This window comes from Macaca mulatta, chromosome 15 (assembly GCF_049350105.2).
Source record: "Macaca mulatta isolate MMU2019108-1 chromosome 15, T2T-MMU8v2.0, whole genome shotgun sequence".
Classification (NCBI taxonomy): Eukaryota; Metazoa; Chordata; class Mammalia; order Primates; family Cercopithecidae; genus Macaca; species Macaca mulatta.
The window spans coordinates 3,443,715-3,468,450 of record NC_133420.1 but is presented as its reverse complement, the minus strand read 5'-3'; positions in this window follow the sequence as shown (position 1 = coordinate 3,468,450).

The window sequence follows — 24,736 nt, the reverse complement described above, 5'->3', positions numbered from 1 at the left end:
CCCCCTCGCCGGGGGTGCAGGCACCCCCCGCGATCGGGCTCCCAGCCGCCACCCGCGGCCCGCCCCCCTGGCTTCTGGGAGCCCCCTCGCCGGGGGTGCAGGCACCCCCCGCGATCGGGCTCCCAGCCGCCACCCCCGGCCCGCCCCCCTGGCTTCTGGGAGCCCCCTCGCCGGGGGTGCAGGCACCCCCCGCGATCGGGCTCCCAGCCGCCACCCCCGGCCCGCCCCCCTGGCTTCTGGGAGCCCCCTCGCCGGGGGTGCAGGCACCCCCCGCGATCGGGCTCCCAGCCGCCACCCCCGGCCCGCCCCCCTGGCTTCTGGGAGCCCCCTCGCCGGGGGTGCAGGCACCCCCCGCGATCGGGCTCCCAGCCGCCACCCCCGGCCCGCCCCCCTGGCTTCTGGGAGCCCCCTCGCCGGGGGTGCAGGCACCCCCCGCGATCGGGCTCCCAGCCGCCACCGCCGGCCCGCCCCCCTGGCTTCTGGGAGCCCCCTCGCCGGGGGTGCAGGCACCCCCCGCGATCGGGCTCCCAGCCGCCACCCCCGGCCCGCCCCCCTGGCTTCTGGGAGCCCCCTCGCCGGGGGTGCAGGCACCCCCCGCGATCGGGCTCCCAGCCGCCACCCCCGGCCCGCCCCCCTGGCTTCTGGGAGCCCCCTCGCCGGGGGTGCAGGCACCCCCCGCGATCGGGCTCCCAGCCGCCACCCCCGGCCCGCCCCCCTGGCTTCTGGGAGCCCCCTCGCCGGGGGTGCAGGCACCCCCCGCGATCGGGCTCCCAGCCGCCACCCCCGGCCCGCCCCCCTGGCTTCTGGGAGCCCCCTCGCCGGGGGTGCAGGCACCCCCCGCGATCGGGCTCCCAGCCGCCACCCCCGGCCCGCCCCCCTGGCTTCTGGGAGCCCCCTCGCCGGGGGTGCAGGCACCCCCCGCGATCGGGCTCCCAGCCGCCACCCCCGGCCCGCCCCCCTGGCTTCTGGGAGCCCCCTCGCCGGGGGTGCAGGCACCCCCCGCGATCGGGCTCCCAGCCGCCACCCCCGGCCCGCCCCCCTGGCTTCTGGGAGCCCCCTCGCCGGGGGTGCAGGCACCCCCCGCGATCGGGCTCCCAGCCGCCACCCCCGGCCCGCCCCCCTGGCTTCTGGGAGCCCCCTCGCCGGGGGTGCAGGCACCCCCCGCGATCGGGCTCCCAGCCGCCACCCCCGGCCCGCCCCCCTGGCTTCTGGGAGCCCCCTCGCCGGGGGTGCAGGCACCCCCCGCGATCGGGCTCCCAGCCGCCACCCCCGGCCCGCCCCCCTGGCTTCTGGGAGCCCCCTCGCCGGGGGTGCAGGCACCCCCCGCGATCGGGCTCCCAGCCGCCACCCCCGGCCCGCCCCTCTGGCTTCTGGGAGCCCCCTCGCCGGGGGTGCAGGCACCCCCCGCGATCGGGCTCCCAGCCGCCACCCCCGGCCCGCCCCCCTGGCTTCTGGGAGCCTTCTGGACCCCCAGCCTCTTTCTCATATTCTGAGTAATATCGTCTCCCCATCGGAAAATTTTCAACCCCTTCTCAGACGATTGTACACCCCCAGTGTGCACACCCTCAGAGGGAGTAACCCCCTCTTTATTAGGAGTCACATCAGCCTCTTCCTCCCTGAATATTCAGAACAGTATCCCACCGTTGTTTCTACTTCCAGTGAAACTGATTGTCATATCCTCCTCTCCCAAGCAGAAGTTGGAAACTCTGTCACGGGGGGTGTACACCGTTGTGATATAGAAATTAACATCGTCCTCTCCCGGGTTTACATCAGGAGCAAGTCTATTAATCATTAATATTAATAATTATATTAATATTAATAATAATTATTGATATTAATGATCACAATAAAGAGAGTAAAAATGAATACTGGTTTAAAAGGTTAACCATTTGTATTCATAATTATTAGTAATATCACTATTAATAATAATATTATGATATTAGCAATTAATGTGACTTAAATCAATACCCAGTGATGCTGGGAATACAATAATGATTAGTATTAGGAACTAATAATATTATTTGATGGCATTATTATTAATAATTAATTGAAAGCAGGCATAATCATGTATTGAAAATCATTATCCATAATTAATAATGGTATCTTATGAATTTTTAGTATCATTGATAATTATTAAAATCGATCATTGATGATTAATAATCATATTATTATTCCTCATTCCACAGGAAGTGTAAACCTCCTTGTGATGCTGTTCTTAATAACCGGGGTCGGAAAGCAGGACTTTAGTTTTAATATCGCAGTAGGTGTACACTCAGCACGTGACACTGATCCTAATATGAACGGGGGTAGAGTATCACATGACTCCAATTATAGCAATGGATGGATAGCTACGTGGTAATATTGCTCCTAATATTCCCGGAAGAAGCCTTTGCTATTTGTCCGAATATGGCACTGAGGGGACAGTTTCTCTGAGATATAGTTCCTAGTATACGGAGTTGGAGAGGATGATAATAATTCACAGGATGTGTGCTCCCGCCCAGTGATATTGTAATTACTATCCTGGGAGGGAGAGGATGATATTGCACTCTGTACAGCAGGAGGCGTACACCCAGTCTGGGATATTGTTCTTAATATCCATGGAGGGGACAGGCTGATATTACTCGCAATGTGGCACAGGGTGGACATTCACCCTGTTTCATCCTGCTCAATATTCCAAGGCCGAGAGACAGATATTAATCTCAGTATCACAGACACTGGACAACCACTTGTGATACTCTTCCAAATATCCAGATCAGGTTGCCAGGAGTCACCCCCGGACGGCCCCCCTGACTGCTGGGAGCCCCATCGCGAGGGGGTCAGGCACCCCCCGCGATCGGGCTCCCAGCCGCCAACCCAGGCCGGCCCCCCTGGCTTCTGGGAGCCCCATCGCCGGGGGGTCAGGCACGCCCCCGATCGGGCTCCCAGCCGCCACCCCCGGCCCGCCCCCCTGGCATCTGGGAGCCCCATCGCCGGGGGGTCAGGCACCCCCCGCGATCGGGCTCCCAGCCGCCACCCCCGGCCCGCCCCCCTGGCTTCTGGGAGCCCCCTCGCCGGGGGGTCAGGCACGCCCCCCGATCGGGCTCCCAGCCGCCACCCCCGGCCCGCCCCCCTGGCTTCTGGGAGCCCCCTCGCCGGGGGTGCAGGCACCCCCCGCGATCGGGCTCCCAGCCGCCACCCCCTGCCCGCCCCCCTGGCTTCTGGGAGCCCCCTCGCCGGGGGTGCAGGCACCCCCCGCGATCGGGCTCCCAGCCGCCACCCCCGGCCCGCCCCCCTGGCTTCTGGGAGCCCCCTCGCCGGGGGTGCAGGCACCCCCCGCGATCGGGCTCCCAGCCGCCACCCCCGGCCCGCCCCCCTGGCTTCTGGGAGCCCCCTCGCCGGGGGTGCAGGCACCCCCCGCGATCGGGCTCCCAGCCGCCACCCCCGGCCCGCCCCCCTGGCTTCTGGGAGCCCCCTCGCCGGGGGTGCAGGCACCCCCCGCGATCGGGCTCCCAGCCGCCACCCCCGGCCCGCCCCCCTGGCTTCTGGGAGCCCCCTCGCCGGGGGTGCAGGCACCCCCCGCGATCGGGCTCCCAGCCGCCACCCCCGGCCCGCCCCCCTGGCTTCTGGGAGCCCCCTCGCCGGGGGTGCAGGCACCCCCCGCGATCGGGCTCCCAGCCGCCACCCCCGGCCCGCCCCCCTGGCTTCTGGGAGCCCCCTCGCCGGGGGTGCAGGCACCCCCCGCGATCGGGCTCCCAGCCGCCACCCCCGGCCCGCCCCCCTGGCTTCTGGGAGCCCCCTCGCCGTGGGTGCAGGCACCCCCCGCGATCGGGCTCCCAGCCGCCACCCCCGGCCCGCCCCCCTGGCTTCTGGGAGCCCCCTCGCCGGGGGTGCAGGCACCCCCCGCGATCGGGCTCCCAGCCGCCACCCCCGGCCCGCCCCCCTGGCTTCTGGGAGCCCCCTCGCCGGGGGTGCAGGCACCCCCCGCGATCGGGCTCCCAGCCGCCACCCCCGGCCCGCCCCCCTGGCTTCTGGGAGCCCCCTCGCCGGGGGTGCAGGCACCCCCCGCGATCGGGCTCCCAGCCGCCACCCCCGGCCCGCCCCCCTGGCTTCTGGGAGCCCCCTCGCCGGGGGTGCAGGCACCCCCCGCGATCGGGCTCCCAGCCGCCACCCCCGGCCCGCCCCCCTGGCTTCTGGGAGCCTTCTGGACCCCCAGCCTCTTTCTCATATTCTGAGTAATATCGTCTCCCCATCGGAAAATTTTCAACCCCTTCTCAGACGATTGTACACCCCCAGTGTGCACACCCTCAGAGGGAGTAACCCCCTCTTTATTAGGAGTCACATCAGCCTCTTCCTCCCTGAATATTCAGAACAGTATCCCACCGTTGTTTCTACTTCCAGTGAAACTGATTGTCATATCCTCCTCTCCCAAGCAGAAGTTGGAAACTCTGTCACGGGGGGTGTACACCGTTGTGATATAGAAATTAACATCGTCCTCTCCCGGGTTTACATCAGGAGCAAGTCTATTAATCATTAATATTAATAATTATATTAATATTAATAATAATTATTGATATTAATGATCACAATAAAGAGAGTAAAAATGAATACTGGTTTAAAAGGTTAACCATTTGTATTCATAATTATTAGTAATATCACTATTAATAATAATATTATGATATTAGCAATTAATGTGACTTAAATCAATACCCGGTGATGCTGGGAATACAATAATGATTAGTATTAGGAACTAATAATATTATTTGATGGCATTATTATTAATAATTAATTGAAAGCAGGCATAATCATGTATTGAAAATCATTATCCATAATTAATAATGGTATCTTATGAATTTTTAGTATCATTGATAATTATTAAAATCGATCATTGATGATTAATAATCATATTATTATTCCTCATTCCACAGGAAGTGTAAACCTCCTTGTGATGCTGTTCTTAATAACCAGGGTCGGAAAGCAGGACTTTAGTTTTAATATCGCAGTAGGTGTACACTCAGCACGTGACACTGATCCTAATATGAACGGGGGTAGAGTATCACATGACTCCAATTATAGCAATGGATGGATAGCTACGTGGTAATATTGCTCCTAATATTCCCGGAAGAAGCCTTTGCTATTTGTCCGAATATGGCACTGAGGGGACAGTTTCTCTGAGATATAGTTCCTAGTATACGGAGTTGGAGAGGATGATAATAATTCACAGGATGTGTGCTCCCGCCCAGTGATATTGTAATTACTATCCTGGGAGGGAGAGGATGATATTGCACTCTGTACAGCAGGAGGCGTACACCCAGTCTGGGATATTGTTCTTAATATCCATGGAGGGGACAGGCTGATATTACTCGCAATGTGGCACAGGGTGGACATTCACCCTGTTTCATCCTGCTCAATATTCCAAGGCCGAGAGACAGATATTAATCTCAGTATCACAGACACTGGACAACCACTTGTGATACTCTTCCAAATATCCAGATCAGGTTTCCAGGAGTCACCCCCGGACGGCCCCCCTGACTGCTGGGAGCCCCATCGCGAGGGGGTCAGGCACCCCCCGCGATCGGGCTCCCAACCGCCAACCCAGGCCGGCCCCCCTGGCTTCTGGGAGCCCCATCGCCGGGGGGTCAGGCACGCCCCCCGATCGGGCTCCCAGCCGCCACCCCCGGCCCGCCCCCCTGGCATCTGGGAGCCCCATCGCCGGGGGGTCAGGCACCCCCCGCGATCGGGCTCCCAGCCGCCACCCCCGGCCCGCCCCCCTGGCTTCTGGGAGCCCCCTCGCCGGGGGGTCAGGCACGCCCCCCGATCGGGCTCCCAGCCGCCACCCCCGGCCCGCCCCCCTGGCTTCTGGGAGCCCCCTCGCCGGGGGTGCAGGCACCCCCCGCGATCGGGCTCCCAGCCGCCACCCCCGGCCCGCCCCCCTGGCTTCTGGGAGCCCCCTCGCCGGGGGTGCAGGCACCCCCCGCGATCGGGCTCCCAGCCGCCACCCCCGGCCCGCCCCCCTGGCTTCTGGGAGCCCCCTCGCCGGGGGTGCAGGCACCCCCCGCGATCGGGCTCCCAGCCGCCACCCCCGGCCCGCCCCCCTGGCTTCTGGGAGCCCCCTCGCCGGGGGTGCAGGCACCCCCCGCGATCGGGCTCCCAGCCGCCACCCCCGGCCCGCCCCCCTGGCTTCTGGGAGCCCCCTCGCCGGGGGTGCAGGCACCCCCCGCGATCGGGCTCCCAGCCGCCACCCCCGGCCCGCCCCCCTGGCTTCTGGGAGCCCCCTCGCCGGGGGTGCAGGCACCCCCCGCGATCGGGCTCCCAGCCGCCACCCCCGGCCCGCCCCCCTGGCTTCTGGGAGCCCCCTCGCCGGGGGTGCAGGCACCCCCCGCGATCGGGCTCCCAGCCGCCACCCCCGGCCCGCCCCCCTGGCTTCTGGGAGCCCCCTCGCCGGGGGTGCAGGCACCCCCCGCGATCGGGCTCCCAGCCGCCACCCCCGGCCCGCCCCCCTGGCTTCTGGGAGCCCCCTCGCCGGGGGTGCAGGCACCCCCCGCGATCGGGCTCCCAGCCGCCACCCCCGGCCCGCCCCCCTGGCTTCTGGGAGCCCCCTCGCCGGGGGTGCAGGCACCCCCCGCGATCGGGCTCCCAGCCGCCACCCCCGGCCCGCCCCCCTGGCTTCTGGGAGCCCCCTCGCCGGGGGTGCAGGCACCCCCCGCGATCGGGCTCCCAGCCGCCACCCCCGGCCCGCCCCCCTGGCTTCTGGGAGCCCCCTCGCCGGGGGTGCAGGCACCCCCCGCGATCGGGCTCCCAGCCGCCACCCCCGGCCCGCCCCCCTGGCTTCTGGGAGCCCCCTCGCCGGGGGTGCAGGCACCCCCCGCGATCGGGCTCCCAGCCGCCACCCCCGGCCCGCCCCCCTGGCTTCTGGGAGCCCCCTCGCCGGGGGTGCAGGCACCCCCCGCGATCGGGCTCCCAGCCGCCACCCCCGGCCCGCCCCCCTGGCTTCTGGGAGCCCCCTCGCCGGGGGTGCAGGCACCCCCCGCGATCGGGCTCCCAGCCGCCACCCCCGGCCCGCCCCCCTGGCTTCTGGGAGCCCCCTCGCCGGGGGTGCAGGCACCCCCCGCGATCGGGCTCCCAGCCGCCACCCCCGGCCCGCCCCCCTGGCTTCTGGGAGCCTTCTGGACCCCCAGCCTCTTTCTCATATTCTGAGTAATATCGTCTCCCCATCGGAAAATTTTCAACCCCTTCTCAGACGATTGTACACCCCCAGTGTGCACACCCTCAGAGGGAGTAACCCCCTCTTTATTAGGAGTCACATCAGCCTCTTCCTCCCTGAATATTCAGAACAGTATCCCACCGTTGTTTCTACTTCCAGTGAAACTGATTGTCATATCCTCCTCTCCCAAGCAGAAGTTGGAAACTCTGTCACGGGGGGTGTACACCGTTGTGATATAGAAATTAACATCGTCCTCTCCCGGGTTTACATCAGGAGCAAGTCTATTAATCATTAATATTAATAATTATATTAATATTAATAATAATTATTGATATTAATGATCACAATAAAGAGAGTAAAAATGAATACTGGTTTAAAAGGTTAACCATTTGTATTCATAATTATTAGTAATATCACTATTAATAATAATATTATGATATTAGCAATTAATGTGACTTAAATCAATACCCGGTGATGCTGGGAATACAATAATGATTAGTATTAGGAACTAATAATATTATTTGATGGCATTATTATTAATAATTAATTGAAAGCAGGCATAATCATGTATTGAAAATCATTATCCATAATTAATAATGGTATCTTATGAATTTTTAGTATCATTGATAATTATTAAAATCGATCATTGATGATTAATAATCATATTATTATTCCTCATTCCACAGGAAGTGTAAACCTCCTTGTGATGCTGTTCTTAATAACCAGGGTCGGAAAGCAGGACTTTAGTTTTAATATCGCAGTAGGTGTACACTCAGCACGTGACACTGATCCTAATATGAACGGGGGTAGAGTATCACATGACTCCAATTATAGCAATGGATGGATAGCTACGTGGTAATATTGCTCCTAATATTCCCGGAAGAAGCCTTTGCTATTTGTCCGAATATGGCACTGAGGGGACAGTTTCTCTGAGATATAGTTCCTAGTATACGGAGTTGGAGAGGATGATAATAATTCACAGGATGTGTGCTCCCGCCCAGTGATATTGTAATTACTATCCTGGGAGGGAGAGGATGATATTGCACTCTGTACAGCAGGAGGCGTACACCCAGTCTGGGATATTGTTCTTAATATCCATGGAGGGGACAGGCTGATATTACTCGCAATGTGGCACAGGGTGGACATTCACCCTGTTTCATCCTGCTCAATATTCCAAGGCCGAGAGACAGATATTAATCTCAGTATCACAGACACTGGACAACCACTTGTGATACTCTTCCAAATATCCAGATCAGGTTTCCAGGAGTCACCCCCGGACGGCCCCCCTGACTGCTGGGAGCCCCATCGCGAGGGGGTCAGGCACCCCACGCGATCGGGCTCCCAGCCGCCAACCCAGGCCGGCCCCCCTGGCTTCTGGGAGCCCCATCGCCGGGGGGTCAGGCACGCCCCCCGATCGGGCTCCCAGCCGCCACCCCCGGCCCGCCCCCCTGGCATCTGGGAGCCCCATCGCCGGGGGGTCAGGCACCCCCCGCGATCGGGCTCCCAGCCGCCACCCCCGGCCCGCCCCCCTGGCTTCTGGGAGCCCCCTCGCCGGGGGGTCAGGCACGCCTCCCGATCGGGCTCCCAGCCGCCACCCCCGGCCCGCCCCCCTGGCTTCTGGGAGCCCCCTCGCCGGGGGTGCAGGCACCCCCCGCGATCGGGCTCCCAGCCGCCACCCCCGGCCCGCCCCCCTGGCTTCTGGGAGCCCCCTCGCCGGGGGTGCAGGCACCCCCCGCGATCGGGCTCCCAGCCGCCACCCCCGGCCCGCCCCCCTGGCTTCTGGGAGCCCCCTCGCCGGGGGTGCAGGCACCCCCCGCGATCGGGCTCCCAGCCGCCACCCCCGGCCCGCCCCCCTGGCTTCTGGGAGCCCCCTCGCCGGGGGTGCAGGCACCCCCCGCGATCGGGCTCCCAGCCGCCACCCCCGGCCCGCCCCCCTGGCTTCTGGGAGCCCCCTCGCCGGGGGTGCAGGCACCCCCCGCGATCGGGCTCCCAGCCGCCACCCCCGGCCCGCCCCCCTGGCTTCTGGGAGCCCCCTCGCCGGGGGTGCAGGCACCCCCCGCGATCGGGCTCCCAGCCGCCACCCCCGGCCCGCCCCCCTGGCTTCTGGGAGCCCCCTCGCCGGGGGTGCAGGCACCCCCCGCGATCGGGCTCCCAGCCGCCACCCCCGGCCCGCCCCCCTGGCTTCTGGGAGCCCCCTCGCCGGGGGTGCAGGCACCCCCCGCGATCGGGCTCCCAGCCGCCACCCCCGGCCCGCCCCCCTGGCTTCTGGGAGCCCCCTCGCCGGGGGTGCAGGCACCCCCCGCGATCGGGCTCCCAGCCGCCACCCCCGGCCCGCCCCCCTGGCTTCTGGGAGCCCCCTCGCCGGGGGTGCAGGCACCCCCCGCGATCGGGCTCCCAGCCGCCACCCCCGGCCCGCCCCCCTGGCTTCTGGGAGCCCCCTCGCCGGGGGTGCAGGCACCCCCCGCGATCGGGCTCCCAGCCGCCACCCCCGGCCCGCCCCCCTGGCTTCTGGGAGCCCCCTCGCCGGGGGTGCAGGCACCCCCCGCGATCGGGCTCCCAGCCGCCACCCCCGGCCCGCCCCCCTGGCTTCTGGGAGCCCCCTCGCCGGGGGTGCAGGCACCCCCCGCGATCGGGCTCCCAGCCGCCACCCCCGGCCCGCCCCCCTGGCTTCTGGGAGCCCCCTCGCCGGGGGTGCAGGCACCCCCCGCGATCGGGCTCCCAGCCGCCACCCCCGGCCCGCCCCCCTGGCTTCTGGGAGCCCCCTCGCCGGGGGTGCAGGCACCCCCCGCGATCGGGCTCCCAGCCGCCACCCCCGGCCCGCCCCCCTGGCTTCTGGGAGCCCCCTCGCCGGGGGTGCAGGCACCCCCCGCGATCGGGCTCCCAGCCGCCACCCCCGGCCCGCCCCCCTGGCTTCTGGGAGCCCCCTCGCCGGGGGTGCAGGCACCCCCCGCGATCGGGCTCCCAGCCGCCACCCCCGGCCCGCCCCCCTGGCTTCTGGGAGCCCCCTCGCCGGGGGTGCAGGCACCCCCCGCGATCGGGCTCCCAGCCGCCACCCCCGGCCCGCCCCCCTGGCTTCTGGGAGCCCCCTCGCCGGGGGTGCAGGCACCCCCCGCGATCGGGCTCCCAGCCGCCACCCCCGGCCCGCCCCCCTGGCTTCTGGGAGCCCCCTCGCCGGGGGTGCAGGCACCCCCCGCGATCGGGCTCCCAGCCGCCACCCCCGGCCCGCCCCCCTGGCTTCTGGGAGCCCCCTCGCCGGGGGTGCAGGCACCCCCCGCGATCGGGCTCCCAGCCGCCACCCCCGGCCCGCCCCCCTGGCTTCTGGGAGCCCCCTCGCCGGGGGTGCAGGCACCCCCCGCGATCGGGCTCCCAGCCGCCACCCCCGGCCCGCCCCCCTGGCTTCTGGGAGCCCCCTCGCCGGGGGTGCAGGCACCCCCCGCGATCGGGCTCCCAGCCGCCACCCCCGGCCCGCCCCCCTGGCTTCTGGGAGCCCCCTCGCCGGGGGTGCAGGCACCCCCCGCGATCGGGCTCCCAGCCGCCACCCCCGGCCCGCCCCCCTGGCTTCTGGGAGCCCCCTCGCCGGGGGTGCAGGCACCCCCCGCGATCGGGCTCCCAGCCGCCACCCCCGGCCCGCCCCCCTGGCTTCTGGGAGCCCCCTCGCCGGGGGTGCAGGCACCCCCCGCGATCGGGCTCCCAGCCGCCACCCCCGGCCCGCCCCCCTGGCTTCTGGGAGCCCCCTCGCCGGGGGTGCAGGCACCCCCCGCGATCGGGCTCCCAGCCGCCACCCCCGGCCCGCCCCCCTGGCTTCTGGGAGCCCCCTCGCCGGGGGTGCAGGCACCCCCCGCGATCGGGCTCCCAGCCGCCACCCCCGGCCCGCCCCCCTGGCTTCTGGGAGCCCCCTCGCCGGGGGTGCAGGCACCCCCCGCGATCGGGCTCCCAGCCGCCACCCCCGGCCCGCCCCCCTGGCTTCTGGGAGCCCCCTCGCCGGGGGTGCAGGCACCCCCCGCGATCGGGCTCCCAGCCGCCACCCCCGGCCCGCCCCCCTGGCTTCTGGGAGCCCCCTCGCCGGGGGTGCAGGCACCCCCCGCGATCGGGCTCCCAGCCGCCACCCCCGGCCCGCCCCCCTGGCTTCTGGGAGCCCCCTCGCCGGGGGTGCAGGCACCCCCCGCGATCGGGCTCCCAGCCGCCACCCCCGGCCCGCCCCCCTGGCTTCTGGGAGCCCCCTCGCCGGGGGTGCAGGCACCCCCCGCGATCGGGCTCCCAGCCGCCACCCCCGGCCCGCCCCCCTGGCTTCTGGGAGCCCCCTCGCCGGGGGTGCAGGCACCCCCCGCGATCGGGCTCCCAGCCGCCACCCCCGGCCCGCCCCCCTGGCTTCTCGGAGCCCCCTCGCCGGGGGTGCAGGCACCCCCCGCGATCGGGCTCCCAGCCGCCACCCCCGGCCCGCCCCCCTGGCTTCTGGGAGCCCCCTCGCCGGGGGTGCAGGCACCCCCCGCGATCGGGCTCCCAGCCGCCACCCCCGGCCCGCCCCCCTGGCTTCTGGGAGCCCCCTCGCCGGGGGTGCAGGCACCCCCCGCGATCGGGCTCCCAGCCGCCACCCCCGGCCCGCCCCCCTGGCTTCTGGGAGCCCCCTCGCCGGGGGTGCAGGCACCCCCCGCGATCGGGCTCCCAGCCGCCACCCCCGGCCCGCCCCCCTGGCTTCTGGGAGCCCCCTCGCCGGGGGTGCAGGCACCCCCCGCGATCGGGCTCCCAGCCGCCACCCCCGGCCCGCCCCCCTGGCTTCTGGGAGCCCCCTCGCCGGGGGTGCAGGCACCCCCCGCGATCGGGCTCCCAGCCGCCACCCCCGGCCCGCCCCCCTGGCTTCTGGGAGCCCCCTCGCCGGGGGTGCAGGCACCCCCCGCGATCGGGCTCCCAGCCGCCACCCCCGGCCCGCCCCCCTGGCTTCTGGGAGCCCCCTCGCCGGGGGTGCAGGCACCCCCCGCGATCGGGCTCCCAGCCGCCACCCCCGGCCCGCCCCCCTGGCTTCTGGGAGCCCCCTCGCCGGGGGTGCAGGCACCCCCCGCGATCGGGCTCCCAGCCGCCACCCCCGGCCCGCCCCCCTGGCTTCTGGGAGCCCCCTCGCCGGGGGTGCAGGCACCCCCCGCGATCGGGCTCCCAGCCGCCACCCCCGGCCCGCCCCCCTGGCTTCTGGGAGCCCCCTCGCCGGGGGTGCAGGCACCCCCCGCGATCGGGCTCCCAGCCGCCACCCCCGGCCCGCCCCCCTGGCTTCTGGGAGCCCCCTCGCCGGGGGTGCAGGCACCCCCCGCGATCGGGCTCCCAGCCGCCACCCCCGGCCCGCCCCCCTGGCTTCTGGGAGCCCCCTCGCCGGGGGTGCAGGCACCCCCCGCGATCGGGCTCCCAGCCGCCACCCCCGGCCCGCCCCCCTGGCTTCTGGGAGCCCCCTCGCCGGGGGTGCAGGCACCCCCCGCGATCGGGCTCCCAGCCGCCACCCCCGGCCCGCCCCCCTGGCTTCTGGGAGCCCCCTCGCCGGGGGTGCAGGCACCCCCCGCGATCGGGCTCCCAGCCGCCACCCCCGGCCCGCCCCCCTGGCTTCTGGGAGCCCCCTCGCCGGGGGTGCAGGCACCCCCCGCGATCGGGCTCCCAGCCGCCACCCCCGGCCCGCCCCCCTGGCTTCTGGGAGCCCCCTCGCCGGGGGTGCAGGCACCCCCCGCGATCGGGCTCCCAGCCGCCACCCCCGGCCCGCCCCCCTGGCTTCTGGGAGCCCCCTCGCCGGGGGTGCAGGCACCCCCCGCGATCGGGCTCCCAGCCGCCACCCCCGGCCCGCCCCCCTGGCTTCTGGGAGCCCCCTCGCCGGGGGTGCAGGCACCCCCCGCGATCGGGCTCCCAGCCGCCACCCCCGGCCCGCCCCCCTGGCTTCTGGGAGCCCCCTCGCCGGGGGTGCAGGCACCCCCCGCGATCGGGCTCCCAGCCGCCACCCCCGGCCCGCCCCCCTGGCTTCTGGGAGCCCCCTCGCCGGGGGTGCAGGCACCCCCCGCGATCGGGCTCCCAGCCGCCACCCCCGGCCCGCCCCCCTGGCTTCTGGGAGCCCCCTCGCCGGGGGTGCAGGCACCCCCCGCGATCGGGCTCCCAGCCGCCACCCCCGGCCCGCCCCCCTGGCTTCTGGGAGCCCCCTCGCCGGGGGTGCAGGCACCCCCCGCGATCGGGCTCCCAGCCGCCACCCCCGGCCCGCCCCCCTGGCTTCTGGGAGCCCCCTCGCCGGGGGTGCAGGCACCCCCCGCGATCGGGCTCCCAGCCGCCACCCCCGGCCCGCCCCCCTGGCTTCTGGGAGCCCCCTCGCCGGGGGTGCAGGCACCCCCCGCGATCGGGCTCCCAGCCGCCACCCCCGGCCCGCCCCCCTGGCTTCTGGGAGCCCCCTCGCCGGGGGTGCAGGCACCCCCCGCGATCGGGCTCCCAGCCGCCACCCCCGGCCCGCCCCCCTGGCTTCTGGGAGCCCCCTCGCCGGGGGTGCAGGCACCCCCCGCGATCGGGCTCCCAGCCGCCACCCCCGGCCCGCCCCCCTGGCTTCTGGGAGCCCCCTCGCCGGGGGTGCAGGCACCCCCCGCGATCGGGCTCCCAGCCGCCACCCCCGGCCCGCCCCCCTGGCTTCTGGGAGCCCCCTCGCCGGGGGTGCAGGCACCCCCCGCGATCGGGCTCCCAGCCGCCACCCCCGGCCCGCCCCCCTGGCTTCTGGGAGCCCCCTCGCCGGGGGTGCAGGCACCCCCCGCGATCGGGCTCCCAGCCGCCACCCCCGGCCCGCCCCCCTGGCTTCTGGGAGCCCCCTCGCCGGGGGTGCAGGCACCCCCCGCGATCGGGCTCCCAGCCGCCACCCCCGGCCCGCCCCCCTGGCTTCTGGGAGCCCCCTCGCCGGGGGTGCAGGCACCCCCCGCGATCGGGCTCCCAGCCGCCACCCCCGGCCCGCCCCCCTGGCTTCTGGGAGCCCCCTCGCCGGGGGTGCAGGCACCCCCCGCGATCGGGCTCCCAGCCGCCACCCCCGGCCCGCCCCCCTGGCTTCTGGGAGCCCCCTCGCCGGGGGTGCAGGCACCCCCCGCGATCGGGCTCCCAGCCGCCACCCCCGGCCCGCCCCCCTGGCTTCTGGGAGCCCCCTCGCCGGGGGTGCAGGCACCCCCCGCGATCGGGCTCCCAGCCGCCACCCCCGGCCCGCCCCCCTGGCTTCTGGGAGCCCCCTCGCCGGGGGTGCAGGCACCCCCCGCGATCGGGCTCCCAGCCGCCACCCCCGGCCCGCCCCCCTGGCTTCTGGGAGCCCCCTCGCCGGGGGTGCAGGCACCCCCCGCGATCGGGCTCCCAGCCGCCACCCCCGGCCCGCCCCCCTGGCTTCTGGGAGCCCCCTCGCCGGGGGTGCAGGCACCCCCCGCGATCGGGCTCCCAGCCGCCACCCCCGGCCCGCCCCCCTGGCTTCTGGGAGCCTTCTGGACCCCCAGCCTCTTTCTCATATTCTGAGTAATATCGTCTCCCCATCGGAAAATTTTCAACCCCTTCTCAGACGATTGTACACCCCCAGTGTGCACACCCTCAGAGGGAGTAACCCCCTCTTTATTAGGAGTCACATCAGCCTCTTCCTCCCTGAATATTCAGAACAGTATCCCACCGTTGTTTCTACTTCCAGTGAAACTGATTGTCATATCCTCCTCTCCCAAGCAGAAGTTGGAAACTCTGTCACGGGGGGTGTACACCGTTGTGATATAGAAATTAACATCGTCCTCTCCCGGGTTTACATCAGGAGCAAGTCTATTAATCATTAATATTAATAATTATATTAATATTAATAATAATTATTGATATTAATGATCACAATAAAGAGAGTAAAAATGAATACTGGTTTAAAAGGTTAACCATTTGTATTCATAATTATTAGTAATATCACTATTAATAATAATATTATGATATTAGCAATTAATGTGACTTAAATCAATACCCAGTGATGCTGGGAATACAATAATGATTAGTATTAGGAACTAATAATATTATTTGATGGCATTAATATTAATAATTAATTGAAAGCAGGCATAATCATGTATTGAAAATCATTATCCATAATTAATAATGGTATCTTATGAATTTTTAGTATCATTGATAATTATTAAAATCGATCATTGATGATTAATAATCCTATTATTATTCCTCATTCCACAGGAAGTGTAAACCTCCTTGTGATGCTGTTCTTAATAACCAGGGTCGGAAAGCAGGACTTTAGTTTTAATATCGCAGTAGGTGTACACTCAGCACGTGACACTGATCCTAATATGAACGGGGGTAGAGTATCACATGACTCCAATTATAGCAATGGATGGATAGCTACGTGGTAATATTGCTCCTAATATTCCCGGAAGAAGCCTTTGCTATTTGTCCGAATATGGCACTGAGGGGACAGTTTCTCTGAGATATAGTTCCTAGTATACGGAGTTGGAGAGGATGATAATAATTCACAGGATGTGTGCTCCCGCCCAGTGATATTGTAATTACTATCCTGGGAGGGAGAGGATGATATTGCACTCTGTACAGCAGGAGGCGTACACCCAGTGTGGGATATTGTTCTTAATATCCATGGAGGGGACAGGCTGATATTACTCGCAATGTGGCACAGGGTGGACATTCACCCTGTTTCATCCTGCTCAATATTCCAAGGCCGAGAGACAGATATTAATCTCAGTATCACAGACACTGGACAACCACTTGTGATACTCTTCCAAATATCCAGATCAGGTTGCCAGGAGTCACCCCCGGACGGCCCCCCTGACTTCTGGGAGCCCCATCGCGAGGGGGTCAGGCACCCCCCGCGATCGGGCTCCCAGCCACCAACCCAGGCCGGCCCCCCTGGCTTCTGGGAGCCCCATCGCCGGGGGGTCAGGCACGCCCCCCGATCGGGCTCCCAGCCGCCACCCCCGGCCCGCCCCCCTGGCATCTGGGAGCCCCATCGCCGGGGGGTCAGGCACCCCCCGCGATCGGGCTCCCAGCCGCCACCCCCGGCCCGCCCCCCTGGCTTCTGGGAGCCCCCTCGCCGGGGGTGCAGGCACGCCCCCCGATCGGGCTCCCAGCCGCCACCCCCGGCCCGCCCCCCTGGCTTCTGGGAGCCCCCTCGCCGGGGGTGCAGGCACCCCCCGCGATCGGGCTCCCAGCCGCCACCCCCGGCCCGCCCCCGTGGCTTCTGGGAGCCCCCTCGCCGGGGGTGCAGGCACCCCCCGCGATCGGGCTCCCAGCCGCCACCCCCGGCCCGCCCCCGTGGCTTCTGGGAGCCCCCTCGCCGGGGGTGCAGGCACCCCCCGCGATCGGGCTCCCAGCCGCCACCCCCGGCCCGCCCCCGTGGCTTCTGGGAGCCCCCTCGCCGGGGGTGCAGGCACCCCCCGCGATCGGGCTCCCAGCCGCCACCCCCGGCCCGCCCCCCTGGCTTCTGGGAGCCCCCTCGCCGGGGGTGCAGGCACCCCCCGCGATCGGGCTCCCAGCCGCCACCCCCGGCCCGCCCCCCTGGCTTCTGGGAGCCCCCTCGCCGGGGGTGCAGGCACCCCCCGCGATCGGGCTCCCAGCCGCCACCCCCGGCCCGCCCCCCTGGCTTCTGGGAGCCCCCTCGCCGGGGGTGCAGGCACCCCCCGCGATCGGGCTCCCAGCCGCCACCCCCGGCCCGCCCCCCTGGCTTCTGGGAGCCCCCTCGCCGGGGGTGCAGGCACCCCCCGCGATCGGGCTCCCAGCCGCCACCCCCGGCCCGCCCCCCTGGCTTCTGGGAGCCCCCTCGCCGGGGGTGCAGGCACCCCCCGCGATCGGGCTCCCAGCCGCCACCCCCGGCCCGCCCCCCTGGCTTCTGGGAGCCCCCTCGCCGGGGGTGCAGGCACCCCCCGCGATCGGGCTCCCAGCCGCCACCCCCGGCCCGCCCCCCTGGCTTCTGGGAGCCCCCTCGCCGGGGGTGCAGGCACCCCCCGCGATCGGGCTCCCAGCCGCCACCCCCGGCCCGCCCCCCTGGCTTCTGGGAGCCCCCTCGCCGGGGGTGCAGGCACCCCCCGCGATCGGGCTCCCAGCCGCCACCCCCGGCCCGCCCCCCTGGCTTCTGGGAGCCCCCTCGCCGGGGGTGCAGGCACCCCCCGCGATCGGGCTCCCAGCCGCCACCCCCGGCCCGCCCCCCTGGCTTCTGGGAGCCCCCTCGCCGGGGGTGCAGGCACCCCCCGCGATCGGGCTCCCAGCCGCCACCCCCGGCCCGCCCCCCTGGCTTCTGGGAGCCCCCTCGCCGGGGGTGCAGGCACCCCCCGCGATCGGGCTCCCAGCCGCCACCCCCGGCCCGCCCCCCTGGCTTCTGGGAGCCCCCTCGCCGGGGGTGCAGGCACCCCCCGCGATCGGGCTCCCAGCCGCCACCCCCGGCCCGCCCCCCTGGCTTCTGGGAGCCCCCTCGCCGGGGGTGCAGGCACCCCCCGCGATCGGGCTCCCAGCCGCCACCCCCGGCCCGCCCCCCTGGCTTCTGGGAGCCCCCTCGCCGGGGGTGCAGGCACCCCCCGCGATCGGGCTCCCAGCCGCCACCCCCGGCCCGCCCCCCTGGCTTCTGGGAGCCCCCTCGCCGGGGGTGCAGGCACCCCCCGCGATCGGGCTCCCAGCCGCCACCCCCGGCCCGCCCCCCTGGCTTCTGGGAGCCCCCTCGCCGGGGGTGCAGGCACCCCCCGCGATCGGGCTCCCAGCCGCCACCCCCGGCCCGCCCCCCTGGCTTCTGGGAGCCCCCTCGCCGGGGGTGCAGGCACCCCCCGCGATCGGGCTCCCAGCCGCCACCCCCGGCCCGCCCCCCTGGCTTCTGGGAGCCCCCTCGCCGGGGGTGCAGGCACCCCCCGCGATCGGGCTCCCAGCCGCCACCCCCGGCCCGCCCCCCTGGCTTCTGGGAGCCCCCTCGCCGGGGGTGCAGGCACCCCCCGCGATCGGGCTCCCAGCCGCCACCCCCGGCCCGCCCCCCTGGCTTCTGGGAGCCCCCTCGCCGGGGGTGCAGGCACCCCCCGCGATCGGGCTCCCAGCCGCCACCCCCGGCCCGCCCCCCTGGCTTCTGGGAGCCTTCTGGACCCCCAGCCTCTTTCTCATATTCTGAGTAATATCATCTCCCCATCGGAAAATTTTCAACCCCTTCTCAGACGATTGTACACCCCCAGTGTGCACACCCTCAGAGGGAGTAACCCCCTCTTTATTAGGAGTCACATCAGCCTCTTCCTCCCTGAATATTCAGAACAGTATCCCACCGTTGTTTCTACTTCCAGTGAAACTGATTGTCATATCCTCCTCTCCCAAGCAGAAGTTGGAAACTCTGTCACGGGGGGTGTACACCGTTGTGATATAGAAATTAACATCGTCCTCTCCCGGGTTTACATCAGGAGCAAGTCTATTAATCATTAATATTAATAATTATATTAATATTAATAATAATTATTGATATTAATGATCACAATAAAGAGAGTAAAAATGAATACTGGTTTAAAAGGTTAACCATTTGTATTCATAATTATTAGTAATATCACTATTAATAATAATATTATGATATTAGCAATTAATGTGACTTAAATCAATACCCGGTGATGCTGGGAATACAATAATGATTAGTATTAGGAACTAATAATATTATTTGATGGCATTAATATTAATAATTAATTGAAAGCAGGCATAATCATGTATTGAAAATCATTATCCATAATTAATAATGGTATCTTATGAATTTTTAGTATCATTGATAATTATTAAAATCGATCATTGATGATTAATAATCATATTATTATTCCTCATTCCACAGGAAGTGTAAACCTACTTGTGATGCTGTTCTTAATAACCAGGGTCGGAAAGCAGGACTTTAGTTTTAATATCACAGTAGGTGTACACTCAGCACGTGACACTGATCCTAATATGAACGGGGGTAGAGTATCACATGACTCCAATTATAGCAATGGATGGATAGCTACGTGGTAATATTGCTCCTAATATTCCCGGAAGAAGCCTTTGCTATTTGTCCGAATATGGCACTGAGGGGACAGTTTCTCTGAGATATAGTTCCTAGTATACGGAGTTGGAGAGGATGATAATAATTCACAGGATGTGTGCTCCCGCCCAGTGATATTGTAATTACTATCCTGGGAGGGAGAGGATGATATTGCACTCTGTACAGCAGGAGGCGTACACCCAGTCTGGGATATTGTTCTTAATATCCATGGAGGGGACAGGCTGATATTACTCGCAATGTGGCACAGGGTGGACATTCACCCTGTTTCATCCTGCTCAATATTCCAAGGCCGAGAGACAGATATTAATCTCAGTATCACAGACACTGGACAACCACTTGTGATACTCTTCCAAATATCCAGATCAGGTTGCCAGGAGTCACCCCCGGACGGCCCCCCTGACTGCTGGGAGCCCCATCGCGAGGGGGTCAGGCACCCCCCGCGATCGGGCTCCCAGCCGCCAACCCAGGCCGGCCCCCCTGGCTTCTGGGAGCCCCATCGCCGGGGGGTCAGGCACGCCCCCCGATCGGGCTCCCAGCGGCCCCCCGGCCCGCCCCCCTGGCATCTGGGAGCCCCCTCGCCGGGGGTGCAGGCACCCCCCGCGATCGGGCTCCCAGCCGCCACCCCCGGCCCGCCCCCCTGGCTTCTGGGAGCCCCCTCGCCGGGGGTGCAGGCACCCCCCGCGATCGGGCTCCCAGCCGCCACCCCCGGCCCGCCCCCCTGGCTTCTGGGAGCCCCCTCGCCGGGGGTGCAGGCACCCCCCGCGATCGGGCTCCCAGCCGCCACCCCCGGCCCGCCCCCCTGGCTTCTGGGAGCCCCCTCGCCGGGGGTGCAGGCACCCCCCGCGATCGGGCTCCCAGCCGCCACCCCCGGCCCGCCCCCCTGGCTTCTGGGAGCCCCCTCGCCGGGGGTGCAGGCACCCCCCGCGATCGGGCTCCCAGCCGCCACCCCCGGCCCGCCCCCCTGGCTTCTGGGAGCCCCCTCGCCGGGGGTGCAGGCACCCCCCGCGATCGGGCTCCCAGCCGCCACCCCCGGCCCGCCCCCCTGGCTTCTGGGAGCCCCCTCGCCGGGGGTGCAGGCACCCCCCGCGATCGGGCTCCCAGCCGCCACCCCCGGCCCGCCCCCCTGGCTTCTGGGAGCCCCCTCGCCGGGGGTGCAGGCACCCCCCGCGATCGGGCTCCCAGCCGCCACCCCCGGCCCGCCCCCCTGGCTTCTGGGAGCCCCCTCGCCGGGGGTGCAGGCACCCCCCGCGATCGGGCTCCCAGCCGCCACCCCCGGCCCGCCCCCCTGGCTTCTGGGAGCCCCCTCGCCGGGGGTGCAGGCACCCCCCGCGATCGGGCTCCCAGCCGCCACCCCCGGCCCGCCCCCCTGGCTTCTGGGAGCCCCCTCGCCGGGGGTGCAGGCACCCCCCGCGATCGGGCTCCCAGCCGCCACCCCCGGCCCGCCCCCCTGGCTTCTGGGAGCCCCCTCGCCGGGGGTGCAGGCACCCCCCGCGATCGGGCTCCCAGCCGCCACCCCCGGCCCGCCCCCCTGGCTTCTGGGAGCCCCCTCGCCGGGGGTGCAGGCACCCCCCGCGATCGGGCTCCCAGCCGCCACCCCCGGCCCGCCCCCCTGGCTTCTGGGAGCCCCCTCGCCGGGGGTGCAGGCACCCCCCGCGATCGGGCTCCCAGCCGCCACCCCCGGCCCGCCCCCCTGGCTTCTGGGAGCCCCCTCGCCGGGGGTGCAGGCACCCCCCGCGATCGGGCTCCCAGCCGCCACCCCCGGCCCGCCCCCCTGGCTTCTGGGAGCCTTCTGGACCCCCAGCCTCTTTCTCATATTCTGAGTAATATCATCTCCCCATCGGAAAATTTTCAACCCCTTCTCAGACGATTGTACACCCCCAGTGTGCACACCCTCAGAGGGAGTAACCCCCTCTTTATTAGGAGTCACATCAGCCTCTTCCTCCCTGAATATTCAGAACAGTATCCCACCGTTGTTTCTACTTCCAGTGAAACTGATTGTCATATCCTCCTCTCCCAAGCAGAAGTTGGAAACTCTGTCACGGGGGGTGTACACCGTTGTGATATAGAAATTAACATCGTCCTCTCCCGGGTTTACATCAGGAGCAAGTCTATTAATCATTAATATTAATAATTATATTAATATTAATAATAATTATTGATATTAATGATCACAATAAAGAGAGTAAAAATGAATACTGGTTTAAAAGGTTAACCATTTGTATTCATAATTATTAGTAATATCACTATTAATAATAATATTATGATATTAGCAATTAATGTGACTTAAATCAATACCCGGTGATGCTGGGAATACAATAATGATTAGTATTAGGAACTAATAATATTATTTGATGGCATTAATATTAATAATTAATTGAAAGCAGGCATAATCATGTATTGAAAATCATTATCCATAATTAATAATGGTATCTTATGAATTTTTAGTATCATTGATAATTATTAAAATCGATCATTGATGATTAATAATCATATTATTATTCCTCATTCCACAGGAAGTGTAAACCTACTTGTGATGCTGTTCTTAATAACCAGGGTCGGAAAGCAGGACTTTAGTTTTAATATCACAGTAGGTGTACACTCAGCACGTGACACTGATCCTAATATGAACGGGGGTAGAGTATCACATGACTCCAATTATAGCAATGGATGGATAGCTACGTGGTAATATTGCTCCTAATATTCCCGGAAGAAGCCTTTGCTATTTGTCCGAATATGGCACTGAGGGGACAGTTTCTCTGAGATATAGTTCCTAGTATACGGAGTTGGAGAGGATGATAATAATTCACAGGATGTGTGCTCCCGCCCAGTGATATTGTAATTACTATCCTGGGAGGGAGAGGATGATATTGCACTCTGTACAGCAGGAGGCGTACACCCAGTCTGGGATATTGTTCTTAATATCCATGGAGGGGACAGGCTGATATTACTCGCAATGTGGCACAGGGTGGACATTCACCCTGTTTCATCCTGCTCAATATTCCAAGGCCGAGAGACAGATATTAATCTCAGTATCACAGACACTGGACAACCACTTGTGATACTCTTCCAAATATCCAGATCAGGTTGCCAGGAGTCACCCCCGGACGGCCCCCCTGACTGCTGGGAGCCCCATCGCGAGGGGGTCAGGCACCCCCCGCGATCGGGCTCCCAGCCGCCAACCCAGGCCGGCCCCCCTGGCTTCTGGGAGCCCCATCGCCGGGGGGTCAGGCACGCCCCCCGATCGGGCTCCCAGCGGCCCCCCGGCCCGCCCCCCTGGCATCTGGGAGCCCCCTCGCCGGGGGTGCAGGCACCCCCCGCGATCGGCCTCCCAGCCGCCACCCCCGGCCCGCCCCCCTGGCTTCTGGGAGCCCCCTCGCCGGGGGTGCAGGCACCCCCCGCGATCGGGCTCCCAGCCGCCACCCCCGGCCCGCCCCCCTGGCTTCTGGGAGCCCCCTCGCCGGGGGTGCAGGCACCCCCCGCGATCGGGCTCCCAGCCGCCACCCCCGGCCCGCCCCCCTGGCTTCTGGGAGCCCCCTCGCCGGGGGTGCAGGCACCCCCCGCGATCGGGCTCCCAGCCGCCACCCCCGGCCCGCCCCCCTGGCTTCTGGGAGCCCCCTCGCCGGGGGTGCAGGCACCCCCCGCGATCGGGCTCCCAGCCGCCACCCCCGGCCCGCCCCCCTGGCTTCTGGGAGCCCCCTCGCCGGGGGTGCAGGCACCCCCCGCGATCGGGCTCCCAGCCGCCACCCCCGGCCCGCCCCCCTGGCTTCTGGGAGCCCCCTCGCCGGGGGTGCAGGCACCCCCCGCGATCGGGCTCCCAGCCGCCACCCCCGGCCCGCCCCCCTGGCTTCTGGGAGCCCCCTCGCCGGGGGTGCAGGCACCCCCCGCGATCGGGCTCCCAGCCGCCACCCCCGGCCCGCCCCCCTGGCTTCTGGGAGCCCCCTCGCCGGGGGTGCAGGCACCCCCCGCGATCGGGCTCCCAGCCGCCACCCCCGGCCCGCCCCCCTGGCTTCTGGGAGCCCCCTCGCCGGGGGTGCAGGCACCCCCCGCGATCGGGCTCCCAGCCGCCACCCCCGGCCCGCCCCCCTGGCTTCTGGGAGCCCCCTCGCCGGGGGTGCAGGCACCCCCCGCGATCGGGCTCCCAGCCGCCACCCCCGGCCCGCCCCCCTGGCTTCTGGGAGCCCCCTCGCCGGGGGTGCAGGCACCCCCCGCGATCGGGCTCCCAGCCGCCACCCCCGGCCCGCCCCCCTGGCTTCTGGGAGCCCCCTCGCCGGGGGTGCAGGCACCCCCCGCGATCGGGCTCCCAGCCGCCACCCCCGGCCCGCCCCCCTGGCTTCTGGGAGCCCCCTCGCCGGGGGTGCAGGCACCCCCCGCGATCGGGCTCCCAGCCGCCACCCCCGGCCCGCCCCCCTGGCTTCTGGGAGCCTTCTGGACCCCCAGCCTCTTTCTCATATTCTGAGTAATATCATCTCCCCATCGGAAAATTTTCAACCCCTTCTCAGACGATTGTACACCCCCAGTGTGCACACCCTCAGAGGGAGTAACCCCCTCTTTATTAGGAGTCACATCAGCCTCTTCCTCCCTGAATATTCAGAACAGTATCCCACCGTTGTTTCTACTTCCAGTGAAACTGATTGTCATATCCTCCTCTCCCAAGCAGAAGTTGGAAACTCTGTCACGGTGGGTGTACACCGTTGTGATATAGAAATTAACATCGTCCTCTCCCGGGTTTACATCAGGAGCAAGTCTATTAATCATTAATATTAATAATTATATTAATATTAATAATAATTATTGATATTAATGATCACAATAAAGAGAGTAAAAATGAATACTGGTTTAAAAGGTTAACCATTTGTATTCATAATTATTAGTAATATCACTATTAATAATAATATTATGATATTAGCAATTAATGTGACTTAAATCAATACCCGGTGATGCTGGGAATACAATAATGATTAGTATTAGGAACTAATAATATTATTTGATGGCATTAATATTAATAATTAATTGAAAGCAGGCATAATCATGTATTGAAAATCATTATCCATAATTAATAATGGTATCTTATGAATTTTTAGTATCATTGATAATTATTAAAATCGATCATTGATGATTAATAATCATATTATTATTCCTCATTCCACAGGAAGTGTAAACCTACTTGTGATGCTGTTCTTAATAACCAGGGTCGGAAAGCAGGACTTTAGTTTTAATATCACAGTAGGTGTACACTCAGCACGTGACACTGATCCTAATATGAACGGGGGTAGAGTATCACATGACTCCAATTATAGCAATGGATGGATAGCTACGTGGTAATATTGCTCCTAATATTCCCGGAAGAAGCCTTTGCTATTTGTCCGAATATGGCACTGAGGGGACAGTTTCTCTGAGATATAGTTCCTAGTATACGGAGTTGGAGAGGATGATAATAATTCACAGGATGTGTGCTCCCGCCCAGTGATATTGTAATTACTATCCTGGGAGGGAGAGGATGATATTGCACTCTGTACAGCAGGAGGCGTACACCCAGTCTGGGATATTGTTCTTAATAT